Source organism: Dasypus novemcinctus, chromosome 20, assembly GCF_030445035.2.
Source record: "Dasypus novemcinctus isolate mDasNov1 chromosome 20, mDasNov1.1.hap2, whole genome shotgun sequence".
NCBI lineage: Eukaryota > Metazoa > Chordata > Mammalia > Cingulata > Dasypodidae > Dasypus > Dasypus novemcinctus.
Genome location: NC_080692.1, coordinates 19,818,942 through 19,844,501, shown reverse-complemented (window position 1 = coordinate 19,844,501; position 25,560 = coordinate 19,818,942). Strand labels below are relative to the sequence as shown.

General features: G+C 38.1%; 1 protein-coding gene and 1 non-coding gene across 18 annotated transcripts in view; both read left to right on the top strand.

Annotated features, from left to right (window-relative positions):
- The window catches only part of WNK1 (WNK lysine deficient protein kinase 1), a 175,024-nt gene that overhangs the window by 12,050 nt on the left and 137,414 nt on the right, over positions 1-25,560 (top strand). The gene's annotated exons all lie outside the window — the stretch shown is intronic.
- On the top strand, positions 19,866-19,972 carry LOC131274828 (U6 spliceosomal RNA). Its single transcript, XR_009182142.1, has one exon. It is a non-coding gene; the product is annotated as a U6 spliceosomal RNA (small nuclear RNA).

The window sequence follows — 25,560 nt, the reverse complement described above, 5'->3', positions numbered from 1 at the left end:
CCCTTTTATTTATTTATTTTTTAAAATTTCATTTTATTATCTTTTTTTAAAAACATACATGGGTCACACAATATGTTATATTAAAAAATATAAGAGGGTCCCATATACCCCACTCCCACACTCCCCACTCCTCCCACATTGACACCTTTGTTCATTATTGTGGCACATTCATTGCATTTGATGAGTACATTTTGGAGCATTGCTATACAGCATGGATTATAGTTTATGTTGTAGATTGCACTCTCTGCTAGTCTATTCAGTGTGTTATTGCCCCATACCCTTTTACACCAGGAAGTAGTCCATACTTGGGTACACAAGATGTCACCTCATAATATGCCTCAAAATATGATAGATTTCTCAAAATATTCCTGTTGTGGTGAGAGTAGCTGGGTCAATAGAGGTTTTCAACTTCACTTACACATTGTACAAATCACCCTCACTCTTTCGTCTACAAATCTAGCTTTAAGCTTTCATTCTCCTCTCTTTCAAGGTGGATTCCCTTACCGAGTGTGTTCTGGGTGGGAGAAAGTTCCTGCCATTGGACCGCATTCAGGGCCATTGAAGTCTGTCAGAGAACTTCTAGGTATATTAAACTAAAAGGGAATATTAAACTTAAAATTCTTGCCAGAAAACTTTGGCTTTTTTTTTTTTTTGCATACACATTATCTTCTCTTAGTGCACTAATATTTAATATTGGTGGGGACAACTTTTATAAGTTAAAAATAGAGCCTGCTCTACACCCTTTTTTCATGGTGTCAGTTTGCTTCGATGACATAACTGAGAAGGGTCCCCCTGAAGTGGTTCTTTGCAGAACAAAGAAGGTGGCTCCTAGGTGTGTTGCTCTTTTCTACCTAGTAAAAAAACCAGGAGCAATTTTTAAATGGTAATCCTATCAACATAAATATTTGTTCCGCCTAGCCAGGCATTTTCCTACTTAGGAGTGCTAGCTGAAGTTTTACCTTTGGTGGACAAATTGTCTATTACTTTATCTCCTTTTTTTTTTTTTTTGCTGTATGGGAGCATAGTGATATTTTGCTGGTGAACCACCTATTGCTAAAGCATAGTTTTCATTTCTATGATGAGAATCTTGACTGTTTTCTACCCTTCTCGTAAGAACAGAAGTGAAACCGCCATACTACCCATAAAGGTCACTATTATAGGCTTTCACAAGTTTTTAACTGAGTGTATTTTGTGTGTATTAGTTTGTTTTAAACATCTATAGTTTTTATCCTCTTCATGAATAAAGATGACTTCTTTAACAACCAGTACTTAGCTTAATGTTGCACATTATAATTTTTTCCCTCTTCACGTGATTGGACACAGTAATACTTTAAAAAAATATATTCTTACTGTGAAATACTTTTATGCATAAAAGTTGTCCCAGTGGGAAACCTTTTCAAGCTGTGGTCTTTGACCTTGTTTTTAATGTCTTACCATTTTTTTTTTAAAGATTTATTTTTATTTATTTAATTCCCCTCCCCTCCCCCGGTTGTCTGTTTTCTGTGTCTTTTTGCTGCGTCTTGTTTCTTTGTCCGCTTCTGTTGTCGTCAGCGGAATGGGAAGTGTGGGCGGCGCCATTCCTCGGCAGGCTGCTCCCTCCTTCGCGCTGGGCGGCTCTCCTTATGGGTGCACTCCTTGCGGGTAGGGCTCGCGGGGGACACCCCTGTGTAGCACGGCACTCCTTGCGCGCATCAGCGCTGCGCATGGGCCAGCTCCACACTGGTCAAGGAGGCCCGGGGCTTGAACCGTGGACCTCCCATGTGGTAGACGGACGCCCTAACCACTGGGCCAAAGTCCGTTTCCCTGTCTTACCATTTTTTGATCATATGCCCACTTTCTGCTTAAAATGTTTGAGCTTTGTCTTTCTCATTTCTTACCCCAGTCCTGAATCAGCCAATTCTTCAGGAGTCCAGGTTCCTTTTAGTGGAGAATGATATTTAGAACAAGATCTGAGTGGTAAGCATGCTCCTGGCTAGTGAAGTATTTATTGCTGTGCTCTCCCTCCCACCCCCCCACCCCCGTCTGTGTTTCTATATCTGTCTCTATTGGTACCTCCAATTCAACATAGAGTTCATTCTAGCTTTCCCATTTTCCTTATTTATACCTCCCTTCTCCAAGCATTAGAAATCCAGTTTCCATCATCCTGCTTAAATGTACTAATTTGCACTGTCCCCCTGTGTGTAGCCAGTCGCTTAAATTCTCTGAGCTGCAGTTCTTGGGTACCCTTTGCATGCAGGTCCCCTCTCCTGCAGGGCTGCTGTCCCTTCTCTAACATCTTCCTTTCTGGTGGCAGTACTCTTTTAAAATTCATTTACTGTCTCTTCTTTTACATTCTTTCTATTGCTGCTGAATTTGGCATTTCAGCTGCAAGGAAAACAGTGGTGTTAACTATTTCATTATAAAATGAAATAATAATAGAGGAGCTCCCTGTTCCTCCTCCCCCCAAATCATTCCCTATTAATAACAGATAGCCACTGTGAATCTGACTTAGTATCAAATTCAGTATTTTATTGTTTCCTGAGTTTTTATTTTACCTGTTTTCTCCTTTGTATGTATCACCAGGTTTACACTGCTTGAGCACCAGCTTTATTAGAAACTTCAATTCTGTTTGAATACCAAATATTCTAGGAGTTGTTAGTTAGTTTTGTCAGTTTACAAATGCAGCACTTAGCTCTTCCTGTTCAGTATGGTAGTCCCTAGCCACATGTGGCTATTGAGCTCTTGAAATGCAGCTAGAGTGACTAAGGAACTGAATTTTAAATTTTATTTAATTTTAGTTAATTAAAAATTTTTAAAGCTTTAATTTTTGGAAAACTTTTAAGTATGATTGAAACGACTGTGTGAATCTACTTTTTCAACTCTAAATTTTATAATATCTAAATACAAATCAAGTATTTCTGATATGAACTTAGGATCTGAATTGAGATATACTGTGTGTATAATATAAACTGGATTTTGAAGACTTAGTACCAAAAAAAGTAACACTTCACATTTCTTCAGTATTGATTACATGTTGAAATGTTTTAGATATATTGGATAAATAAGTATATTCTTGATACAATTTGACCTGTTCTCTTTACTTTTTTTTTTGGTTAAATGTGGCTACTAGAAAATTTTAAATTGCATATGTGGCTCACATTATATTTCTCTTGCCCACTGCTTAGACTACTCTGTTCAGATAAAATGCTGTAAAAGAGCTGATGCTGCAGTAAGTTTAGTTTACTTCTTCCTTTGAAAAAATATCTTAGCACCTTCCTTTTTGTGGTTTCTTTCATTAGCCTTTTGCAAGCCATAATTCTTTTGCTTTGCTGAACACAGACATTTGGGTGTTTAAGTCTTCTCTTTTTGGGTCATGGTGCTTTTAATACTAGTTAATTATGAAAATCGGCATCCAACTCCTTAAAATTTTATGTTTTTATTTACCAGCATCTCTGGATCAGAAATGATATTGTTTATGGTTTTGTTCTTTGAATACTTTAGGTGTTGTCAAGAGCAAACTGCAAGTCAGTTTTTGCTGCAAATATATTGAAATGTTTGGTAAATGTTTATTTCAGATAAACTGCTTATGCATATTTAGATGTATCCTGAATGTTTAAAACTTTCTTCTTTATATTTAATAATTTTTGACTATTGTGGTTCTTTAAACTTGTTAACTAATTTAGTGCACATGTTCATAGTGCACATGTTCATATCTTAATGATATTGAGAAATAGGTTAAATTGTTTTTTAGCATCTTTTGCTTTTGAAAGGGACACTATTTGTAGCTCAACTACTTAATTACATTAAGTTCTTTCAAAATAGTTAAATTCTTTGACTAGTTGTGCCTGTTCAGTAAACAAGGGTGAAAAGATAATAGTGAAAACACAATTAACTGCTTTGCATCAATATATTTTAGATGCCCAGACAGTGCTTTTCATATTCACTGGTAATTTAATGACTGTAGAAGCCTATTTTCTTTTTGAGTGAGAGCCTTTGACACTCAGGGTTTATAGACCAAAAAAGCCTTAGTGTGCCAATTTGATTTTACCTAAATGATCTGAGTTAAACTTCACTTATTTCCACCTTAGCTTTTGTAACCATCCTTAGATCACACACAAAAAGTTTTAAAAGTATATTATCATTATAAAAATTAGATTAGAATAAAAAATAAAAAAAATCCTTGCATTCAGACCCTTTAATCCAGAGCATCGTTATCATTTGTGGCACACCAGTTTCTTTTTTTTTTTTTAAGATATATTTTATTTATTTCTCTTTCCCTCTCCCCCCCCTCGTTGTCTGCTCTCTTGTGTCCATTTGCTGTGTGTTCTTCTGTGTCTGTTTACATTCTTGGCGGCACTGGGAATCTGTATCTCTCTTTGTTGGCGTCATTTGCTACTTTAGTTCTCTGTGTATGCAGCGCCACTCCTGGGTGGGCTGCTCTTTTTTCATGCAGGGTGGCTCTCCTTGCGAGAGGACGCACTCCTTGTGCGTGGGACTCCCCTACATGGGGGACACCCCTGTGTGGCACGGCACTCCTTGCATGCGGCAGCACTACACGTGGGCCAGCTCACCACATGGGCCAGGACGCCCTAAGTTTGAACCCTGGACCTCCTATATGGTAGGTGGACGCTCTATCAGTTGAGCCACATCTGCTTCCCCACACTAGTTTCTTTATGCATTGATTTTTAATTTTTTTAAGGAGGTATCAGATCTTGAACCCAGGACCTCATACATGGGAAGCAGGTGCTCAACCACTGAGGTATATGCGCTCCCCAGTATAGTTGTGATCATACCTCATGGTGCTACAGTTTGCCTATTTTACTACGTAGCAAAAATTTCCCATTAAGAAATTTGAGTGTTTTAGATAAGAAAACAACTAAATATGATTTGTACTCTGTTAATTATTTTTGATATTTTGGTGTCACAATAACATCATCAGTTTTTATCAGTTTATGATTTGAATCTTGAAGTTAAAATGAACACTTGAATATCTACTTGTGTGTAAATTATTTTTTTTTAATTCCTACCAAGACAAAACCAATTAGAATATTTCATCCACAAATAGAAACATTTAGTTAAAACTAAATTAAGGAAATTGATCATTCATGCATTTGATCCCTCTGAACAAAAGTTTAAAAGTCGTGGTTGATGTAGTGCAAAGCTAATTTCCTCCCCCATTTTCAGCCTTTATTCAGAGATTTGCAAGATCATAGTTGATTTTGGACGTTGTCAGAATACTTTAAAATTAATAGTTTGTTTTTAGAACAGTATTACTGTGGTTGAGAGATTTGTAAAAACCAAGTATTAGGGGTTTTAATAACAGTACATTTAAAATTCTTTGAGGAAGTTTAGTTTGTACATTGACCAAGTTACAGAAGAAAAAAGCCTTACTGAGCTTTTTCCGCTTCCTACCCACTCAAGATAACCTAGGTCTGCTTCCTTTATTTAAATTTTAGTATGCCTACTCTAGCACATACCAAATTTTTCTTTGAAAATATAGGAAATTCTTAATAGATTTTTAGGGAACTGCTTTCTAAATAGTTTTTTTTTCTTTTCCCAAGAAGTAATATATATATACATGGACAACTTAGAAAACAGGGAAAAGTAGAAACCAAAATTACCCCAGTAAAGTTCCATCACCAAAAGACAATGCCAGTGTATCACTTCAGAATATTTCACATTATCTGTCATGAAGGGTTATATGTTTGTTCAACAAATATTTGTTGAACACCAAGTGTCACCCACTGTCTTAGCAAAATAGAGAAAAACCCTGCCCTTAATAGAGCTTGTGTTCTGATGGGCTCATAGATATACATATATATGAGATATTGTAACAAAAGAATTAGTATAAATATTTTTAACAGCTGCATGATTGTTCCTTATGTGGATACAACACAATTTACCTCATTTTTTCTCCAAGTGTTTTTTTTTTAAACTTATAGTCTATATTCCAATTTTTTATTATTTTATTTTATTTTTTAAATATTTATTTTTATTTCTTTCTCTCCCCTTCCCCCCCCACCCCAGTTGTCTGTTCTCTGTGTTCATTTGCTGCGTGTTCTTTTGCCCGCTTCTGTTGTTGTCAGCGGCACGGGAATCTGTGTTTCTTTCTGTTGCATCATCTTGCTGCGTCAGTTCTCTGTGTGTGATGCCATTCCTGGCCAGGCTGAACTTTATTTCGCGCTGGGCTGCTCTCCTTCTAGGGCGCATTCCTTGCGGGTGGGGCTCCCCTATGCGGGGGACTCCCCTGTGTGGCACAGTACTCCTTGCGCACATCAGCACTGCACGTGGGCCAGCTGCACACGGGTCAAGGAGGCCCAGAGTTTGAACCGCACACCTCCCATGTGGTAGGTGGACGTACTATCCATTGGGCCAAGTCCGCTTCCCCAGGTGTTTTTAAGATTATTTTTTTGTTATAAATACAGTGGGTGTGAGTCTCACTCCAGAAAAGTGTTATGAAATACATTCTCGTTTTATTTAAACTCAAATTTAATGTGTTTTGTATCCTTACCTAATTTAGTCAGTCATTCCCCTGCATGATCTCTCCCACCCCAATCCTTGGATAGCTTCATACAGTCCAGAAATTTTCAGGAAAGGACTTTACAGTCTTCTACCTACACTATTTGTCATTGATATGTTCATTTATGTAAGCCATGAAGGTTATTTTGAAGTTCAGTTTACAGATAATCTTTGGAAATAAGATGTTTTGCAGAATTTTCAAAGGCTTTGGTTCTTACTATCATTGTCTCTTCATCAACCCTTCCCTTCTACCTGCAATCCCCTGTGGGAATGGGGTGATAATAAACTTAATCTGGATGAATCTTTTATCTTAGCATAAACCTCTCAAACTCCCTTCATTTTTCTGTTCCCTCCCTGTTTGGAACTGTCCAACTGAAATCCTTTGAGTCTTGAGCTTTCTCAAGCTATTTGAGAGGGTTATTTTCTAATTGCTGGTTCTAAAATAGCATGCAGTGAAAGCAAAGCTTGCTATAATATGATGTTTTTTAAGTGTTTGATTTCCAACTATTTACAATATTTGTCACAGTGTTTGTCTATCTCCTTTCATATCCTCTTGGGCTATTGCAAATTTTTGCTATTAAACTTAAGCTTCAGTAGGGCTGGGGAAGGATAGAGGAGGGGTTGACAGGTGACTGCTAAGGGGTGTGGAGTTTTTCTTTTTGGAGTAATAAAATAGTTTCAAAATTTTTTGTGGCAATGAATACCCAACATTGTAATTATACTAAAAGCCATTGATTAAACATTTTGGATAGATAGTACGGTATGTGAATATATCTCAATAAAACTGCTTTAATTTAAAAAACAAAAACAAAAACTTGGGAGTGGTCGTAGCTCAGTGGCTGAGTGCATTCTTCCCATGTGCAAGGTCCCTGGTATCTCCTAAAATAAAACAACAAAACCCTTAAGCTTCATGTGGCATTGAATATTCAGTTGTAGCCATAGGTAAATATGACTCCCAAACATAATTTAAAGCTTATGACAATTGATACCTTGTTAGCTGTCTTAGGACTCTAAGCTTCACTTATTTAGTGGCCCCAGCTATCAACTCTGTAATTAAGTAGTAGCTGGCTACTGATTTCCTAATGATTTAAATTATAATATTTTCACCTAAGAGGAATTATTACTAACCTAAGCAATTTCACATTTTTGCTTATAGTTAGGGTTAAATTTTGTTTGAATGGTTTACTTGCTTTGTGGGAAATCTGAGATTATAATTTTATGTTTGAGTTTAAAAAAATTATTTAACATGTTGAAATCATAATCTCAGATTTTAAAAATTCAAATATTAGATGTAATAATCCAGTTACCCTCTTCTGGTTACAACATCTTACAATATTAAACATAGCATAAGTTTAGAAAACAGGCAGCACAATGTAACTGCTTGTTTATCATTTCCAAGTGAGTAATTTGTTTATTAAAAAATGATTCATAGAAATTGGAAGGAAATGCCATTGTGCTATAACAGTCATTGTGATGAGGACTTGAAATTATGAATGACTTATTAAAATATAAAATAACATGGACCAGTATATGTACATTTTTTAAGGAAACTAACATAACCAAACTCTGAAAAATGAAAGATAGTAGGAAAAAAACATTAGGAGTATTTTTTGTAAACTACAGAACAAAATTTCATATCTCCTTAGTAAAATTGGTAGTAGTCTTGTAACATAGGTAAGACTTTTCCCTGATATCATGGGGAATTCCCATCACTGGGTTAGGGTGAGGTTCTAAAAATATTAATAAAATCACATATTGCCAGGAAAGTCGAGTACCTGGGAATCTTTGACCTGAGGGAGGAATTAATATTCTGGGAAGAGCAAACAATAATGGGCAGAGAATTTGCAGAAGTTTTTGCTTATTTTACTACTGCAAAATGGAAAATGGGTAGTCCTTTTTTTCCCCCTCTTAAGTTCAAGTGGACTTCATTTTCTTACCTCTTAAGTTCAAGTGGACTTCATTTTCTTACTTTACAGCTGCCACTGATTATACATTTCTTCCGACAGTAATGATCATATTGTCTTTTCTTTACCCAAAGAGCTAAATAACATTTATTTTCATTGTATTTTAGAAAAAATGAGTGAGTGAACATCGGTAGCTTTTGCAGTGACATTGAATGGTATTTACTTTCAGAGTTAGAATTCATTGTTGGAAAAGTAATCTAGGTTATGTTGCTGTGAGTGTAATTAAATAAACACATTTATCTTTTTAAAATAAAGGATAAATCTGTGTTTATTTCCCTTACTAAAAGAAAAATTCACATGCAACTTTGTCAACTGTCAGGAATGTGGAATAAAATTTTCGGAATTATATGTCTCTGCCACAAAGCTGTAGGACTGAAAAATACAAGAATAAATTCTCCAAGACATTTTTGTTTCTTTGTTGGGTATGAAGGACACTGTACTCCAGTAAACTTTCCTTTCTTCTTCCCTGCATTTGTTTGGTAATGTATATGTACTTTACTGGTTTGGTTAGTCATTATAGGCCTACAAGTCAGAAGGGATACCTGTATATCTCTGCCATTCCCAGTGTTTAGTAATTTTTAAATTTTGGATTTTATTGGTTATCATCGACAGACTTGTTTAAGGGTGAATGGTTAGTGTTCTTTATAGAAATTATTTGAGGCAATTGGGGAGGGGCTTCTTTCTAATATTATGAGTTAATTATGGATTTTTTTTTTAGTTTTTAATATTATAAATATTAGGAGAGAGGATGTGGAAATGAATCTTTGCTTGTAATATGAAGCTGTGATAATCATCCCCAAACCTTTCAAAGTTTAATCTTTTTGTTGAGACATCATTTTTGCCCAAATTAGTTTTAACTTTCCCAAACTCTTCAATGTTCAATCTTTTTAGCATTTTGTTGAGAGAGCTTTTTTGTCCAAACCAATTTTAACTTTAGTCCTTACTTGTTCCTTCTCTTCTCTTACTCATTTCAGCTGTCATTGAAGATTGATTTATTAGGAAGTGGTAGTGAAATACTTTGCATATATTTTAAGATTTTACTGTTTTGAATGGGACCTCTTAAAATATTTATGATGTTTTAATACTGAGGGAAATGCACAGACCACAAAAAAATATGATCTGATTTGATTAGATTTTGTAGTACTTTGCTTCTAAAATTTGGACGGAATATAGAAATTTCCATACTATGGCTACAGTCATGCATTCCCAAACGAAGTGTGTTGCATGCACTGCTGAGCATAATGGGCAAAGAAAAGTGCTATAAAAAGCTAAGTACCAAGTAACTAGCAGGAAAAAACTCTTAATGGGAGAGCTGGCATGGTCATTAATCTGATAGAATAGTACTTGAGGGAAATAGTTGCATGTGTTAAACTACAATTTCTTTAGGCTATTAGAAACCAGAATAGGAAACTCAGAATTAGCACTTCAATGCTGATAAAGTTCCTGCTACCAGATTTAGTTGCAAAGAGAATTAGAATGGGAGACTTGGTTGTAATGCAAACTATCGAAGAATGGCCTTGGCTAGTTTATTTTCTTACTGGTAAAGTGAGTGGGGGAAGGATTCTTTCAGCTTTAGGAGGTTGCTTTCTTGTCCTACCTAACAATCAAAAAGGGTTTATACTTTGATTCAGTCTGATTCCCCCAACCCTCTTCCAGTCACTAAATGTATAGTATGTTTGCTATAGAAAGGGGCAGTACATTTCACATCCTGACCCAGTACATTCAAAGGTAGAAGATGGTTTCACAAAATACTTCCCTTACTGGTGATGAGCTGTATTTTCTCTACTGTTTCATTAAAAATAAAAAAGCTGTTGATAACCCTTTACTTGAAAAACACTGGATTTACAATATAAACTATAAGCTAGATCATTTTTTGTCTTTAACCTCACCAATTAAACAGTAAGCCATTGAAAAACATTTGTCAGGAAATGAAAATACAGTGGTTATATGAAATTTCACTTCTGCCACTGTTCATTAATATATAATGATGATTTTGCATAACAGCTGGAGTTTGGCACATGTAAATTTTTACAATTGTGGTCTTCATGATAGATAATGAAATGTTAATTTTATTTTTGCTTTTTATTTAGTCTCCCATTATTAACATTAGATTAGCCATAACACAAACCAGTGGCATTAAATGGATTTTTTGCTCTTGTGTTTTAACTGTCAAGATATGTATAGATATATAGAGAAAGAATTTAGATTAAATCCAATTAAACCCTTCAGTCTTCTAGTCCTAGTCTAGTCCTTTAAGCTACTCTCCCCCATGATTGAGGTCTCATGGGATTTGTAACTTTTTAAAAAGATTTATTTATTTATTTATCCCCACCCCTACCCCACCCCTGTTGTCTGTTCTCTGTCCATTCGCTGTGTTCTGTGTCTGTTTGTCTTCTCATTAGGCAGCACTGGGAACCCATCCTGCAACCTTCCGGAGTGGGAGAGAGGCACTCAATCTCTTGCACTACCTCATCTCCCTAGTCTGCTGCATCTCATACTGTCTCTCCTCTCTGTCTCTTTTTGTTACCTCATCTTTCTGCTCCAGCTCTTGGCACAGGCCAGCACTCCTGCATGGACCAGCTCTTTGCTCAGGCCAGCTCACCATGGAGGCCAACTTTCCTTCACCAGGAGGCCCCAGGAGTCAAACCCTGGACCCTCCTATGGTAGATGGGAGCCCAATTGCTTGAGCCACATCTGCTTCCCTGGATTTTAATTCTTGAATTCAGAAAGTCACAAATCCGGGAAGGGGATGTGCCTCAAGCGGTGGGGCTCCCATCTACCATATAGGAGGTCCGTGTTTCCATACCCAGGGCCTCCTGCTGAAGGTAAGCTGGCCCATGTGGAGAGCTGGCCCATGTGGAGAGCTGGCCCATGCAGAGTACTGCCCTGTGCTGTAGTGCTGCCCTGTGCAGGAATGCTGGCCCACACGGAGAGCTGGCGCAGCAAGATGACACAACAAAAAGAGACATGGAGAGATGATGAAAGACGCAGCAGACCAGGTTGCTGAGGTGTCGCTAGAGAATGATCTCTTCTCTCCCACTCCAGAAGGTCCCATGATCGGTTCCCGGAGCTGCCCAATGAGAAGACTAGTAGACACAGAAGACCACTCAGTGAATGAACACAGAGAGCAGACAATGGAGGGAAGGGGGAGAAATAAATAATAAATCTTAAAAAAAAAAAAAAGAATTACGATCCAGTTTTTTGGCAATATTATTTAATATTTGTATGACCTTGGCCTGGATATCCCATTCGCATAACTTCTGAGCCTTTTTCATCAACTGAGAAGTATAATTTTTGTAGTTGACTGGATTATTTTAAATAACAAAGAAAATGCAGTTGATGAGTTAGTAAAGTGTAAGATTATATATATAACTATGTTATTAGCATAGGCTTGATTACAGAAATTAACTTCTGAGGTTTTGGTCTAAAGTGACCCTGAAAGCTCATGACCTAACTGTCATTTCATTAAAGATTGAACTTGAATCCTACTTTCTGAGAGAATAGTGTAAAAGTAGTTACATAGCTGACTCCTTAATCTAGCACATCTGTTACAGTGCCACTTAGTTATTCTGTAGTATATCAGTAGTTTCATTCAGTTTTGTCAATTACCCTATACATAGTATGTGTGTCTTCCCTATTTTATAGATGAGAAAACCAAAGGAACTATTTAGAATAATGTGAATATTTTTGTTATGACTTTCCTTATATTTAATTTTTTAAAAACAGATCTGTTGAGGAATAATTAACATACAGTAACTGCACGTATTTGAAGTATGGAAATTTAATAAGTTTGGGCATATGTATACATCCAGATTGCTATGAAACTATCACCACAATCAAGAGAGTGAACCTAGTCATCACTTCCAGAAATTTCTTTGTGTCCTTTCGTTTGGCTGTTTATCATTCAGTATAATTATTTTGAGATTCATCTATTACATGTTATAGTGTATTATAGCATGTATCAATAGTTCATTTTTTAAATTGCAGAGTAGTATTCCATTGTATGGATGTATTGCAGTTTCTTCATTCACTTGTTGATGGACATTTGGGTAATTTTCAGTTTTGGTCTGTTTCGAATAAAGCTGCTATGAACATTTATGTACAGGTATTTGTATGAGCCTGTGTTTTAATTTCTCTTGGGTGAATACTGTGAGTGGGAGGCTAGGTCCTATGTTAGGTGTACTGTTTATTTCAGACACTGTCAAACAACTTTCCAAAGTAGATGTATCATTTTACTTTTCTCCATACATTGTGTGAGAATCCAGTTGCTACACATTCCCTTGGTATGGTCAGGCTATTTAATTTTAGAAATTCTAAAAGGTATATATGGTGGTATGTCATTGAAGTTCCATTTGCATATTCCCTAATGAATAATTTTATTGAGGATCTTTTTCATGTGCTTATTTGCCATCTGTCTATCTTCTTTGGTGATGTCTGTTAAAATTATTTTGGGAGGAGTGGAGGTAGCTCAGTATTGAGTGTCCGTTTCCCATGTATGAGGTCCTGGTTTCAATCCCTGGTACCTCAAAAAAAAAAAAAAAATATATATATATATATATACACACACACACACACACACACACACACATAATTTGGGAGTTCTTTTATATTCTGGATATAAATCCTTTAACAGGCGTTTGAATGCCTTGTCTTTTCATTTTCTTTTATTGTCTGTCCAAAAGCAGAAGTTTTAATTTTGATGAAATCTAATTTATCAGTTTGTTCTTTTGTAAATCATTCTTTTGGTGTCACAGCTAAGAAATCTTTGCCTCACTCTATGTCACAAAGATTTTCCCCTATGTTTGTTTTATAGACGTTTTATAGTGTTGGGTTTTACATTTAGGTCTAAATGATCCATTTTGAGTTGGATAGATTAAAGTTCATTATTTTTGTGTATGGATTTTCAGTTAGCAATATTTGTTGAAAGGACTATCCATTATCAAATTGCTTTTGCACCTTTTTTGAAAGCCATTTGTCTCTTACTCATTTTTTTAAAAGATTTATTTTATTTACTTTATTTTTCTTTGTTTACCCTGCCCCCCACCTTCTCCAGGAAGCACTGGAACCCAACCCGGAACGCCCCCCCCAAACATGGGAGGCGAGTGCCCAACAGACTGAACCACATCTGCTCACATCAGCAGCAGTGCCTGCTGGCTTGTGGCCTCTGCTTGTTGAGGCGAGGGTGGAGTCTTAACTCCTTGGGGCTGCGGTGGGAGGTGGCCTCTAGCTTGTTGCAGCAGGAGGCAGCATTTGCTCATCTTCTTTTCGGAGGCATTGGGGCCAAACCTGGGACCTCCCATGTGGTAGGCAGGTGCCCAAGTGGTTGAGCCACATCTGCTTCCTCCTTACTCACTTTTGAAAGATAGTTTTGCCAGATACAGAATTATTGGTTGGCAATTTTTTGCTGTCAGCACTTTAAATGTCTCCTTGCTGCATTCTTGCCTCCATGGTTTCCAGTGAGAAATCAGCACTTAATCTTATTGAGGCTCCCTTGTATGTGACACATTGCTTCTCTTGCAGCTTTCAGATTTTTTTCTCTCTCCACCCTCTCTCTCTCCTTGCTTTATTTTTCTTTTTTAAAATAATTTTTAATATCACTGTTACAAATTACTCAGTTAACACAAGATAATAACTACAATAAGAATAAATCCACTTTAGTCAGTGGCTATACTCCTCCTCCTCATCCCCCCAGCCCCCCCCTTTTTTTTTTTTGAGGTACTAGGGGCCAGGGATTGAATCCAGGACCTCGTATGTGGGAAGCCAGCACTCAGTTACTGAGCCACTTCGGCTCCCCTGAGTTGGTTTTTTCATTTGTTTGTTGTTTATTTTTGTTTTTAGGAATCACCTGGGACCAAATGCAGGACCTCACGTGTGGGACGCAGGCGCTCAACCACTTGAGCCACATCCACCCTTTTATTTTTATTTATTCCTCAATCTTAAGGGACTTGGAATAAGGTCCACTCTGCCTATTTCATGCTGAGAAGGGGCGTAGATACTGTGGGGCAGAGGATTGGAATTGTTTTGCTTTCAGTTGAAGATACTCTTGCCTTCTGGATGGGACTGGTACATCATCATTGTTTTTTTAGTTGTCCTGGGCAGGCCCAGAGAACTGGAGAGTGGAATTTGACCGCATACCTGCTGGATTTCAGGGCTCAACCGATATAGGAACAATTGGGAGGCTTTTAGTCTCTGAGAAATAAACTTAACAAAAAAAAATATAAAGAAAATTATGGGTTCTAATAAAAGAAGTAGAAGAATCATGACTAGGGGATTTATAAGTGAGTATAAGTGTTATATTGGGGAAATAGCTTTTCATATGTTCCCAGATAGAGGGTGTTGATTTCATGTAGCCTTGTGGCTTGTCTTGGTTTCCAGACTTCCCTGAAGCCTTCGGGAGCACTTTTTTTATTTAGGAGGTACTGGCGATTGAATCTAGGACCTCATACATGGAAAGCAGGTGCTCAATCACTTGAGCTATGCACATTCCCTCAGGAGCACTTTTGTTTGAGACTTTGTTTACTGTGGCAGTTCATGAAATCTGGCTTGAGACTTCTGTAAGCATAACCTCCAGAATGACCTCCCAATTCTCTCTCTTTAAAATCCTTTTTTCCCCCTTAATTAGAGAAGTTGTGAGTTTTCCCAATTCTCTTTGAAGTCTCTTAGCCATAAAAACTCTATTTTAGTTAATGTTTCCCCCTTTTCATCATTGTCTTTCTCCAAATGCTTGACTAATTAATGCTTGGAAATAAGTCCTCAGCTCCAGGGAGGTTCATCCCTGGGAGTCATATCCTGGGGGGTAGGAAGAGAGTGACATATGACTTATGCTATGCAGCTTAACAGCCTTCTCAGCTCCTGTACTCTGGTATTCAAGATTGCTCTTGGGAGCAGATTTGGCTCAAGCGGTTGAGTGGCTGCTTCCCACATGGGAGGTTCGGGGTTTGGTTCCCGGTGCCTCCTAAAAACAAAAAAGCAAGCAAACAAACAAAAACCTGCTCATGGAGCCGATGTGACTCAGTGGTTGAGCGTTGGCTTCCCACATGTGAGGTCTTGTGTTCAATCCCTGTCCTGGTACCTCAAAAAAAAAATTTTATATTACTGTGATCTTAGGTTCTGTTTGGTTCCTTCTCATAATTTCCATCTCTGTATTGATATTCTTTTTGAGTTCATCTGTAATTTTCCTGTGATTTTTTTTTTTTTTTCCTTTGCCCATGCTTCCCCTTAGGTCAGGATACTTAAACTTTTTTTGTTCCATGGACCCCTTTGCTAGTCAGGTGAAAACCACAGACCCTTACTGAGTCCACACTATACTGTGTATTATTTAATAAATATATCATACCTGCACCAACACGTTCCCATAGGAATATTTTTTTTTTTTAATTTTCAATTCAAGCTCATGGACCCTTTGTTAAGAACCCCTGCTTTAGCTCTTTGAGCAAAATTAGAACTATTTCAAAATGGTTTGTTTTCTGGAATATACCAGGTCTGATCCTCTTCATTGATAGTTTCTGATCTTTGCTTGGGCCACCACTTCCTTTTTCTTTGTCAGTTTTGTAATCTTTTGCTGAAATTGGGACATTTTTATATTTTAATATATTATTGCTGTAATTTAGACTCTGAGGGTGTCTATTCCTTAAGCACAATCCAGCTAGAATTATGACAGAATTCCTTGAATGCCAGGAACTAACAAAACAAAACTTTTCCCAGTCTTTGACCTGTGTCAAAGCATATTCATACAATAAATTTAGAGAATTAGCTCCAGGCCAAAGTGTAGGGGCCTCTCTGGTCTTTTCTGCACAGGAAGATTGTCTTGACTGTGTGTGGTTGGCCTTATGAATTTAATGTTACCTTTTTTCTTAGTAAACAGCTTCCTTGTAGTACTGGTCACAGTATTGTGTGTCCTACAGCCAGCTGTCTTTTGCCCCAGGTTGCCACTTGACTGCCTTCTATATGCAAGGCAAGTTCTGGGACAAGAAGTCCCTTAGCCCCTGCTAGACAGATTGGGCCAGACATACATGCTCCCAGTATATTCAGGGGTTACTGTGCTTCCTCTGGAACTAGAACACAACGGATTCACAATGGAAGAGCGGTGAGAGTATACTTACCATGCTTTTAAACCTGATCTGGTAGTGGCGCCCTCTCACCTTTTAAACAAATAATTCCAGAAATAGGAGCTATGTAGGATAGGCAGGGGCTACAGCTGTTGAGAGTCTCCAGTACAGAGATCTGGTAGGAGATGGAAATATATATATATTTTTTAATTTTAATTTATTTTTTAAGATTTATTTATTTTACTTTGTGTATTTATTCTCCCCCCTGCCCCATTGTTTTTTGCTATTGCTGTCTGCTCTCAGCTCTCTGCGGTAGTGTGGGCCAGCTTGCCTTCACCAAGGGGCCCCGGGAGTTGAACCTGGGGCCTCCTGTATGGTAGATGGGAGCCCAACTGCTTGAGCCACATCCACTTTGCTATATATATTTTAAAAGAGATAATTCTAGAGATGACCAGGGTTTTAAGGAAGGGAAATGCAGTTTTATCATGAGCACAATTTTATTGCTTTTATTGGCCAGCAGTAGCTGCATGTGGATAGGAAGACTTCGTTAGCAGACCACTCCCCCTAAGAAAGGACTGCAAATTTTCATTCTTTCCCTTGAAGTTATGTTTTTCATCACGGTAGGGAAAACATCACAAAATCTCATTTTCTGGGTTCTTAAATAACAGTTGTAACAAATCCCAACAGTAAAGGATATTCTGTTTAGAGAATTGTTAACATCTCTCACAGCCCAAATAGCTGCCTCAGAAACAACTCTGAAGAAAAAAGATTACTCTAGAACTGTACATATGTGTGCATAGGTGTGTGTATGCCGGAGGGAGAATGAATGTGAGAGAATAAGTATCTGAAAGGTGGCATGTAATACTGAAGGAGGGAAGGCTGCTGGTGGAGAAAGAGCTGTGGTTTATTCTCCAAAAGGAAGATGAATGTGTGTGCCTGATGTGCTTTTAAGAAAGCTTCTTCCACAGAATAGAAATACTGAGAAACCCAGTCTAGTACAAAAAAAATTAAGAGAGCAGGTGACTACTATATTTCCAGTACCTGATCCACATAGTGTACTCGATAATAAATAGTTGCTGAATGAATGAATTAAAGGCAGGGTATGTAAAGCTTTGGATTGGGGAGGAGACATGTGCCTGTAAGGGAGTTCTGGGAGAAAAAGTGAAAAATATTGAGGGAAATGGCCGAACCATTAGGGCCTGGAAGAGGAGGAGACTGTGGGATTCACAAGAGCACTGACCAGAGAGAACTCAATGCTGGGCCAGTTGACTTGGAAGGGATGTCATCGCTGAGTGAAGGGATTGTTCAGCTGCCACAGGATGACTCCAGAAGGCAGCAGAGGACCAGTAACACTGGCCCGCCAGGGACCAGACTCTGTGTACCTACAGGAGGCAGTTTTAAACTCTGATAAGATTTCGTATCACTTACACTGAGATTGTTCCCATTAACAGTTGTGTAGCTTCCATGTTAGAGCTATGTCATAAATTATTGAATCATTCCCTGAGAGGGCATTTAGGCTATATTCAGTTTTATATCTTAGTAAACAGGTAAACAATATATTATACATCCTTGCTTGGTACAAACAAGTTTGTGTAGGTGATTTCCTGAAGAGAGGTATGTACATTTATTAAATTTTTAATTTTTCAAAGGTTGTATACTTAATAACATAGCTTTAAAGATAAATAGTCCTCCGAAGCTTATTACAAAAATCAGCAGTTTCTCCATTCTCTTTTCACCCTTCTCTTCCCACTTCCTAGTAACCAGAGGTACACATTCATTCATTTAACTACTTCTTTTGGTATTTACCTCCATATATATATAGGTAACGTGCCTTTACTGTACTTTTTCAGTTTTTTAGTTTTAGACATTATTATTTGATTCCCACTATGGATTAACTTTCCCTTCTCCCTTACACACTTCCCCTGTCATCTCCCTAGTGAAGATAAAATATGTAGTGTTTACATCATTATGACTGTGTTAAGTCCTATACAAAACTGAACCTTAGTACTAGTCATAAATATGATTACTTGTCCTTTCTTGTATAAGCTTTTGTTTTCTCTGGAGCTAATGTTTGATTCTTTGCTTAGTTGTGTGTGCATTTAATACTGTTTTTCCCAAAATTATTCTTGTAGTTATTTAGATCTCCTGTCAGTACATTAAAACTTCTAGATATTCTTCCATTTTGGAAATAACTTCCTTAAGAGAGCTCTAGCCTGCACCAGTTTTTACTGGTTGCTTTCTGGGTTGATGCCCAGGCTAGGTGCTCCCTTCTTTCTCATTTAGGGGATTCCTTTTATTTTAACTGATGTTTGATCATATTTCTAGAATCCCCCCCTTCCTTTTTTTTCTTTTCTTGATTTACTCTTATTTGTGGAAGTATGCCTTCATAGCTGTCTGAGAAATATCATTTGGGAGGTATATCTATTTTTTGAGATCATGCATATCTGGAAATATCCTTTTTCATTTTCCTATCTCTCCCTTCTTACTTGGTAGTTTGGAGACTGAATTTTAGATGATGTTTTCTTCAGAATCTTAAAGGCATTTGCTCTATTTTCTTCTATCTTCTGTTACTATTTTTAAAGCCTGATGCTATTAGGATTTTCCACCCTTTATAACTTATTTCTTTCTGTAGGAAAGTTTTTTGGTTCATCTGCTTGTCCTCATTATTTTGAAATTTCACAGTGATGTGCCTTGATGTGGGTCTGTTTTTGTCTGTTGTGGCTCTTTCAGCCTGGAAACTTAAATGTGCATCAATTCTGAGAATTTCCCTCTATTTCCTACCCTCTTATTTTTTCTTCTTTCCCTCTGGAATGCTTCTTATATATATTGTTTTCCTAGACCAAAGGTCTAATTTCCTTTTTTTTTTTCCCTCCTGTTTTTTGGGTTTTTTGTTTTGTTTTGTTTTGTATTTTTTTCTTTTGGTTCTGTTCGCTAAGAGATTTCCTCTTGGAAAATCTTTCTTGACCATGTTACTGAGTTTTATTTTTGCTATCATATTTACTAAACAACACCTCCTTGTTTCATGGATACACCATTGTCCCTTTTTATAGTTTGTCTGTTTTTTTTTTTTGCTTTTAAGTTTTCGATGTCTTACATGACTTCTGTTTTTTCTAAGTTGTTTTATTTCTGTTTATTGGTTTTAGTTACTCTTTAATTTTAAGGACTTTATTCAGTTATCTGACGAGCCTTGGTTTTCTGCTTGTATTTGAGTTGGTCATGGAAACATTGGTAGAGGAAGTACAGTGGATGGTGCTTTTTGACTGGGAACCTTACTGTGATCTGACTGGGCCATTGTGGAATCTGTCAGGACTCTTATGGGACCTAGATGTCAGTATCTTTAAATCTTTATACTTGGGTGCTCGCTTCGGCAGCACATATACTAAAATTGGAACGATACAGAGAAGATTAGCATGGCCCCTGCGCAAGGATGACACGCAAATTCGTGAAGCGTTCCATATTTTTTCTTCGGGACATGGAGCTGCCCTGGATGGTGCTTCAGAGGTAATCACCGGACATTGTAAATCCTCACAGGGCCTACATGATAGAATAGAGGAGAGTATGGGCCATGATGTGAACCAATGTATATGAGGTGCAGAGGTGCCCAAAGATGTACTTACCAAATCCAATGGATGTGTCATGATGATGGGAACGAGCGTTGTTGGGGGGGGGGAGAGGGGGGGTGGGGGGGTGGGGTTGAATGGGACCTCACATATATATTTTTAATGTAATATTATTACAAAGTCAATAAAAAATAAAAAAATTAAAAAAAAAAAAAATAAATCTTTATACTTGGAATGGTTAGATTCCTACTTTTATTGCATAATGGTCAGAGAATGGCTTAAGGCTTACATGATTTCTACTTTAGAGATTTTATTAATATTTTATGGCCTAATGTGTGGTCATGTTAAGAAATTTGATGTTCTTTGTTTATTTTTAAAAAATGTGTTGGGAAGTGGACTTGATCCCATGGCTAGGGTGTCCGCCTACCACATGGGAGGTCTGCGGTTTAAACCCCGGGCCTCCTTGACTTGTGTGGAGCTGGCCCATGCGCAGTGCTGATGCCTGCAAGGAGTGCCGTGCCACACAGAGGTGTTCTCTGCGTAGGGTAGCCCCACATGTAAGGAGTGCACCCCTTAAGGAGAGCTGCCCAGCGCGAAAGAAAGTGCAGCCTGTCCAAGAATGGTGCCGCACACGGAGACCTGACACAGCAAGATGATGCAACAAAAAGAAACACAGATTCCCGGTACTACTGATAGGATAGAAGGGGTCACAGAAGAACACACAGCAAATGGACACAGAGAGCCGACAACTGGGCGGGGGGGGGGGGTGGAAGGGGAGAGAAATTTTTTTTAAAAGTGTTTTGTTTACGGGGGAAAAATGTTCTATGTTTATTAATTTTATTACCTAAATCCTATACATTCTTGCATTTTTAGACCACTTCATTAGCTAAAAGTTTTTTTTATTTTTAATTGTTTTTTTTTTTAAGATACACAGATCACAAAAAATGTTACAGTAAAAAATTAAAGAGGTCCCCATGTACCACAGACCCCATACCCCACACTCCTTTCACATCAACAACCTCCTTCATCCTTGTGGTACATCCATTGCATTTGGTGAATACCTCTTGGAGCACTGCTGCACCACATGGGTTATAATTCACATTGTTGTTTACACTCTCCCATATATAATGTCCAGTATCTGTCCCTGCAGTATCATTTAAGACAACTCCAAGTCCCAAATATGCCCCCATATCACATCTCTTTTTCCCTCTCCCTGCCCTCAGCAACTACCGTTGGCACTTTCTCCATGCTACAATTTCTTCCATTACTAGTCACAATAGTTCTGTAGTAGAATACCAATAAGTCCACTCTAACCCATAGTTTATTCCTTCATCTGTGGACCCTGGAATGGTGATGTCCACTCCACCTCTATCGAGAGGGGGTTTAGGTCCCACATGGTTGATGGATGTGATTCTCCTGCTTGCAATTGTAGGCACTCTTGGTTCCCTGGTGTGGTGGTTGATCATCTTCACCTCCCTGTTAGCTGACCTGGGTAAGTCAAATGAACCAGAGTAGGAGTTACAACTCTGCTGAGGCTCAGGGCCCAGCTGGTAAATGGCCAGTCTAGAGATTCAAGTCTCCTGAGTATACACCAACCCCAGCGCCAACCACAGGTAAGTAAAAGGGACAGAAGAGGCATGTGTAGAAAGGTCACATCTGAGTCCAACTCCATCACATTCAGAAACCCAAAATCCAGAGTAGGGCCCACTGACAGGGCACTGAACTCCAGTTCATTAGCTAATAGTTGAGAAGCATTGTTAACCTTACAAAATAATTGTGGATTTGTCAATTTAGATTTATAACAATTTTTGTGTAATATTATATTTTTTGCTTGAATGTTCTATTCTTGAATAATTGTACTTTTTACTGATATTAAATGTGTTGCGTCACTGATGTTATTTTGGTTAGCAAATTCCCTTTGTATATTAATGTCATTTTTTATTAGTATTTATCTCATTTATATTTATTCATAACGCATGGCTGTATCATTTTATCTTAGTTGTGTTTTTTTTTTTTTATAGCAGGTACTGGAGATTGAACCCAGGACCTTGTACGTGGGAAGCAGGTGCTCAACCACTGAGCTATGTCTGCTCCCTGATAAGAGTTGGTTTTTTCATTTGTTTCCTTGTTTGTTTGTTTTGTTTTTAGGAGGTGCCAGGGATTGAACCCAGGACCTTATACATGGGAAGCAGGACTCAACTATTTGAGCTGCATCCACTCTCCAAGTTGTGTTTCTTGTAAATAACATTTAGCTAGGTTAAAAAAGAAAGTGTTTCCAGAGTTTGCCTTTTAATAGATAACTTTAGCCTATTCACATTTTTAGTGATAATTGATATGTTCGGATTTGATCTTATTTCTGTTTTTTACGTGTTTTATTTTTGTCTTTCCTTTCTTTGGCTGGGTTGACATAAAGCAGTAGTATGACTGGCTGGTAAGGACTCAATAAATGTTAGCTATTATCTTTATTTAGTAGTTGTTATTAACAATACATTAAGGTTTAAACTACATTATTAGTATAGTTCTTGGGTGTCCCAGTGGTTGATGTGCACCTGTTTCTTAATCCATATTTGCTTTCTGTATTTCTAAATAAATTCACCTTTATCCTTTTAACAAGTATGTTTTCTTTATTTTTACACTGTAATGTTCATAGGCAGCTCTTTTGTAAAGACTCAAGTCTTCTGTTCAGCTGACTTTTCTACTTTTATTTATTTTCTTTTGACCTCTGTGCTTGAGTTCCCTCTTTCTGTCCCCTCCCCACCTTAGGGACAGGTTTAACCAAAAATGTTAACACCTTGGCTGGTGTCATGGGTTTCTGAATGCTTTAATCACACAGTATGTACGCGTAATTTGAGTGTGGAGATGATGTATTAAGTCAGGGTTCTACAGAGAAATAAAATCAATAGGAGATGGATATGATTGATAATGTTTGTCCTTGCTTATCTTAGTTTTACCAGCATTTTCCAAATGCTTTTGATACTGGCTTATTGACATGTCTTTTACATCTACCAGAGAAGTATTCTGTGAGATACCATTTTGGGAAATCCTGGCCCAGTTGATAGTCTAAACTCCTTAACCTGGTCAGAATTTTAGTCTTGTTTCAACCAGCATTTCTAGTCTCATCTCCTCTTCCCATCTTATACACATTGCACGTTTATTCAGGGACCATATATTGAGAATGTACTCTCAGGTTGATGCTGCAAAGATCAAGAAGTCATTCTGCCTCGAAGTTGCAAATGGGCTTATTAAAATGGAGTGTGAAAAGTCTTGTGACAGATGTATATTTTCTGTGATACTTCCGCTGTGATAAAGTGTCACCTGAAAGCACACAGAGATTTCAAGATGCTTTTGGCTGCAGGTAACAAAAATCCAACTTTGAGCAATAAAGATGTATAATCTTCCATGTGAAGCAGGTCATTTCCAGACAGGTTTATTCTGTTATGGCATCAAAGATTTCTCTGCCTTTCTCAGATGTGTTTCAGTGTAATGCTCCTTATACAGCCCTTTTCCCAGGAATAACATGTATCCTGGAACAGCATTCAGTAGCAGAAGAAACAGTTGATTTCACAATATCTCATGCCTCACTGGCCAGAATTGTGGTCACGTGTTCATGCCTATTAAAATAAATTTTACTGGAAATGGGGACCCCATGATTGACTTAGGGCAATCACGATTCACTTCCTTGGAATGGGAATGCCTTTCTTTTAGGATTATGGTTAACAAGAAGGAGGAGATGTGGGAATGGCTGCTAAGGTAATCAGCAATGCTGTATTTCTTGAGGGATGGGGGTAGGGTAGGATGCTTAGCTTAGTTTTTTTTTTTTAAAGATTTATTTTTTATTTATTTCTCTCCACTCCCCCCCCCCACCCCAGTTGTCTGCTCTCTGTGTTCATTCGCTGTGTGTTCTTCTGTGACCACTTCTGTCCTTATCAGCAGCCCTGTGAATCTGTGTTTCTTTTTGTTGCGTCATCTTGCTGTGTCAGCTCTCCATGTGTGCGGCCCCATTCCTGGGCAGGCTGCACTTTTTTTCGCGCTGGGGGGGCACTCCTTGCATGAGTGGCTCCCCTACGCAGGGGACACCCCTGCATGGCACAACACTCCTTGCACACATCAGCACTACGCATGGGCCAGCTCCACACGGGTTAAGGAGGCCTGGGGTTTGAACCGCGGACCCCCCATGTGGTAGGTGGATGCCCTATCCATTGGGCCAAGTCTGTTTCCCTGGTTTTTTTTTAAATGTATTTCTCCACCCCACGGTTGTCTGCTCTCTGCTCTCTGTGCCCATTCACTGTGTGTTCTTCTGTGTCTGCTTGCATTCTTGTCAGTGGCATTGGGAATCTGTGTCTCTTTTTGTTGTGTCATCTTGCTGCATCAGCTCTCTGTGTGCAGTGCCACTCCTGGGCAGGCTGTGCTTTTCTTGCATGGGGTGGCTCTCCTTTCAGGGTGCACTCCTTAGGCACCCCCGTACGTGGGGGACACTCCTTGAGCACATCAGCAGTGCACATGGGCCAGCTGATCACATGGGTCAGGAGGCCCTGGTCAGGTGCTCTATCAGTTGAACCAAATCCACTTCCCTTAACTTAGTCTTGAGTGTTGTGGAAGGAATCATATTTTTGGATAAGGTAATTTCCTTATCCAAAGCTGAATTTTGTGAACAAGAGAGGTTATTAGGGAGAAAGAATTTTCCTTATCTTTCTAAGCCATTGGCATTGTTACTTTGGGCATTGTTGTTTGTGTTTTCTTTTTTTTTAGAATCATAACCCTGTTTAATAACACATTTCCCTAGGAATCTATCTTGACCTGTGTATGTGTGTGTATTAGGATTCTCTAGGGAAACAGAACCAACAGAAGATACCTGTAAATTAAGAGATTTTATATAATTGTCTCACATGATGGTGGGGATGCACAAGTCCAGATTCCGCAGGGCAGGTTGCAAACCAGGGCCTCAGATAAGGGTCCTGGGAGACATTGGCTGGCTGAAGTAGAGATCTGAATTCTCTCCCTGAATACTGAAATCACTTCCCCTTTTAAGGCCTTCAACTGATTAGATGAGATGTCACTCATTGCTGACAGCAATCTCCTCAGTTGATTGTAGATGTAACCAGCCAACTATGCAGTCAACTCACTGTTGATTAAAGTCCATGTAATGCCCTTGTATTACAGCTAACCTAGTGCTTGCTTGACCAAACAACTGAGCACCATTACCTGGCTGACTTGACACATTAGCCTAACCATTACAGTATGTTTAAAATTTGTGTCAAGGCCTTAAAGGAATATGTAGCAACCAGTTCAGTTGAATGAAATGTGTTGCTAATCACTGTTTTAAAACAGGAGTTCTTAACCAGGGTTCCATGAGCTTGAATTGAAATTTTAAAAAAATTATTCTTGTTGGGATATGTTGGTGTGGGTGTGATATATTTATTAAATAATACACAGTATAGTATAGACTCTTAAGGAGTCTGTGGTTTTCACCTGACTGTCAAAGGGGTATGT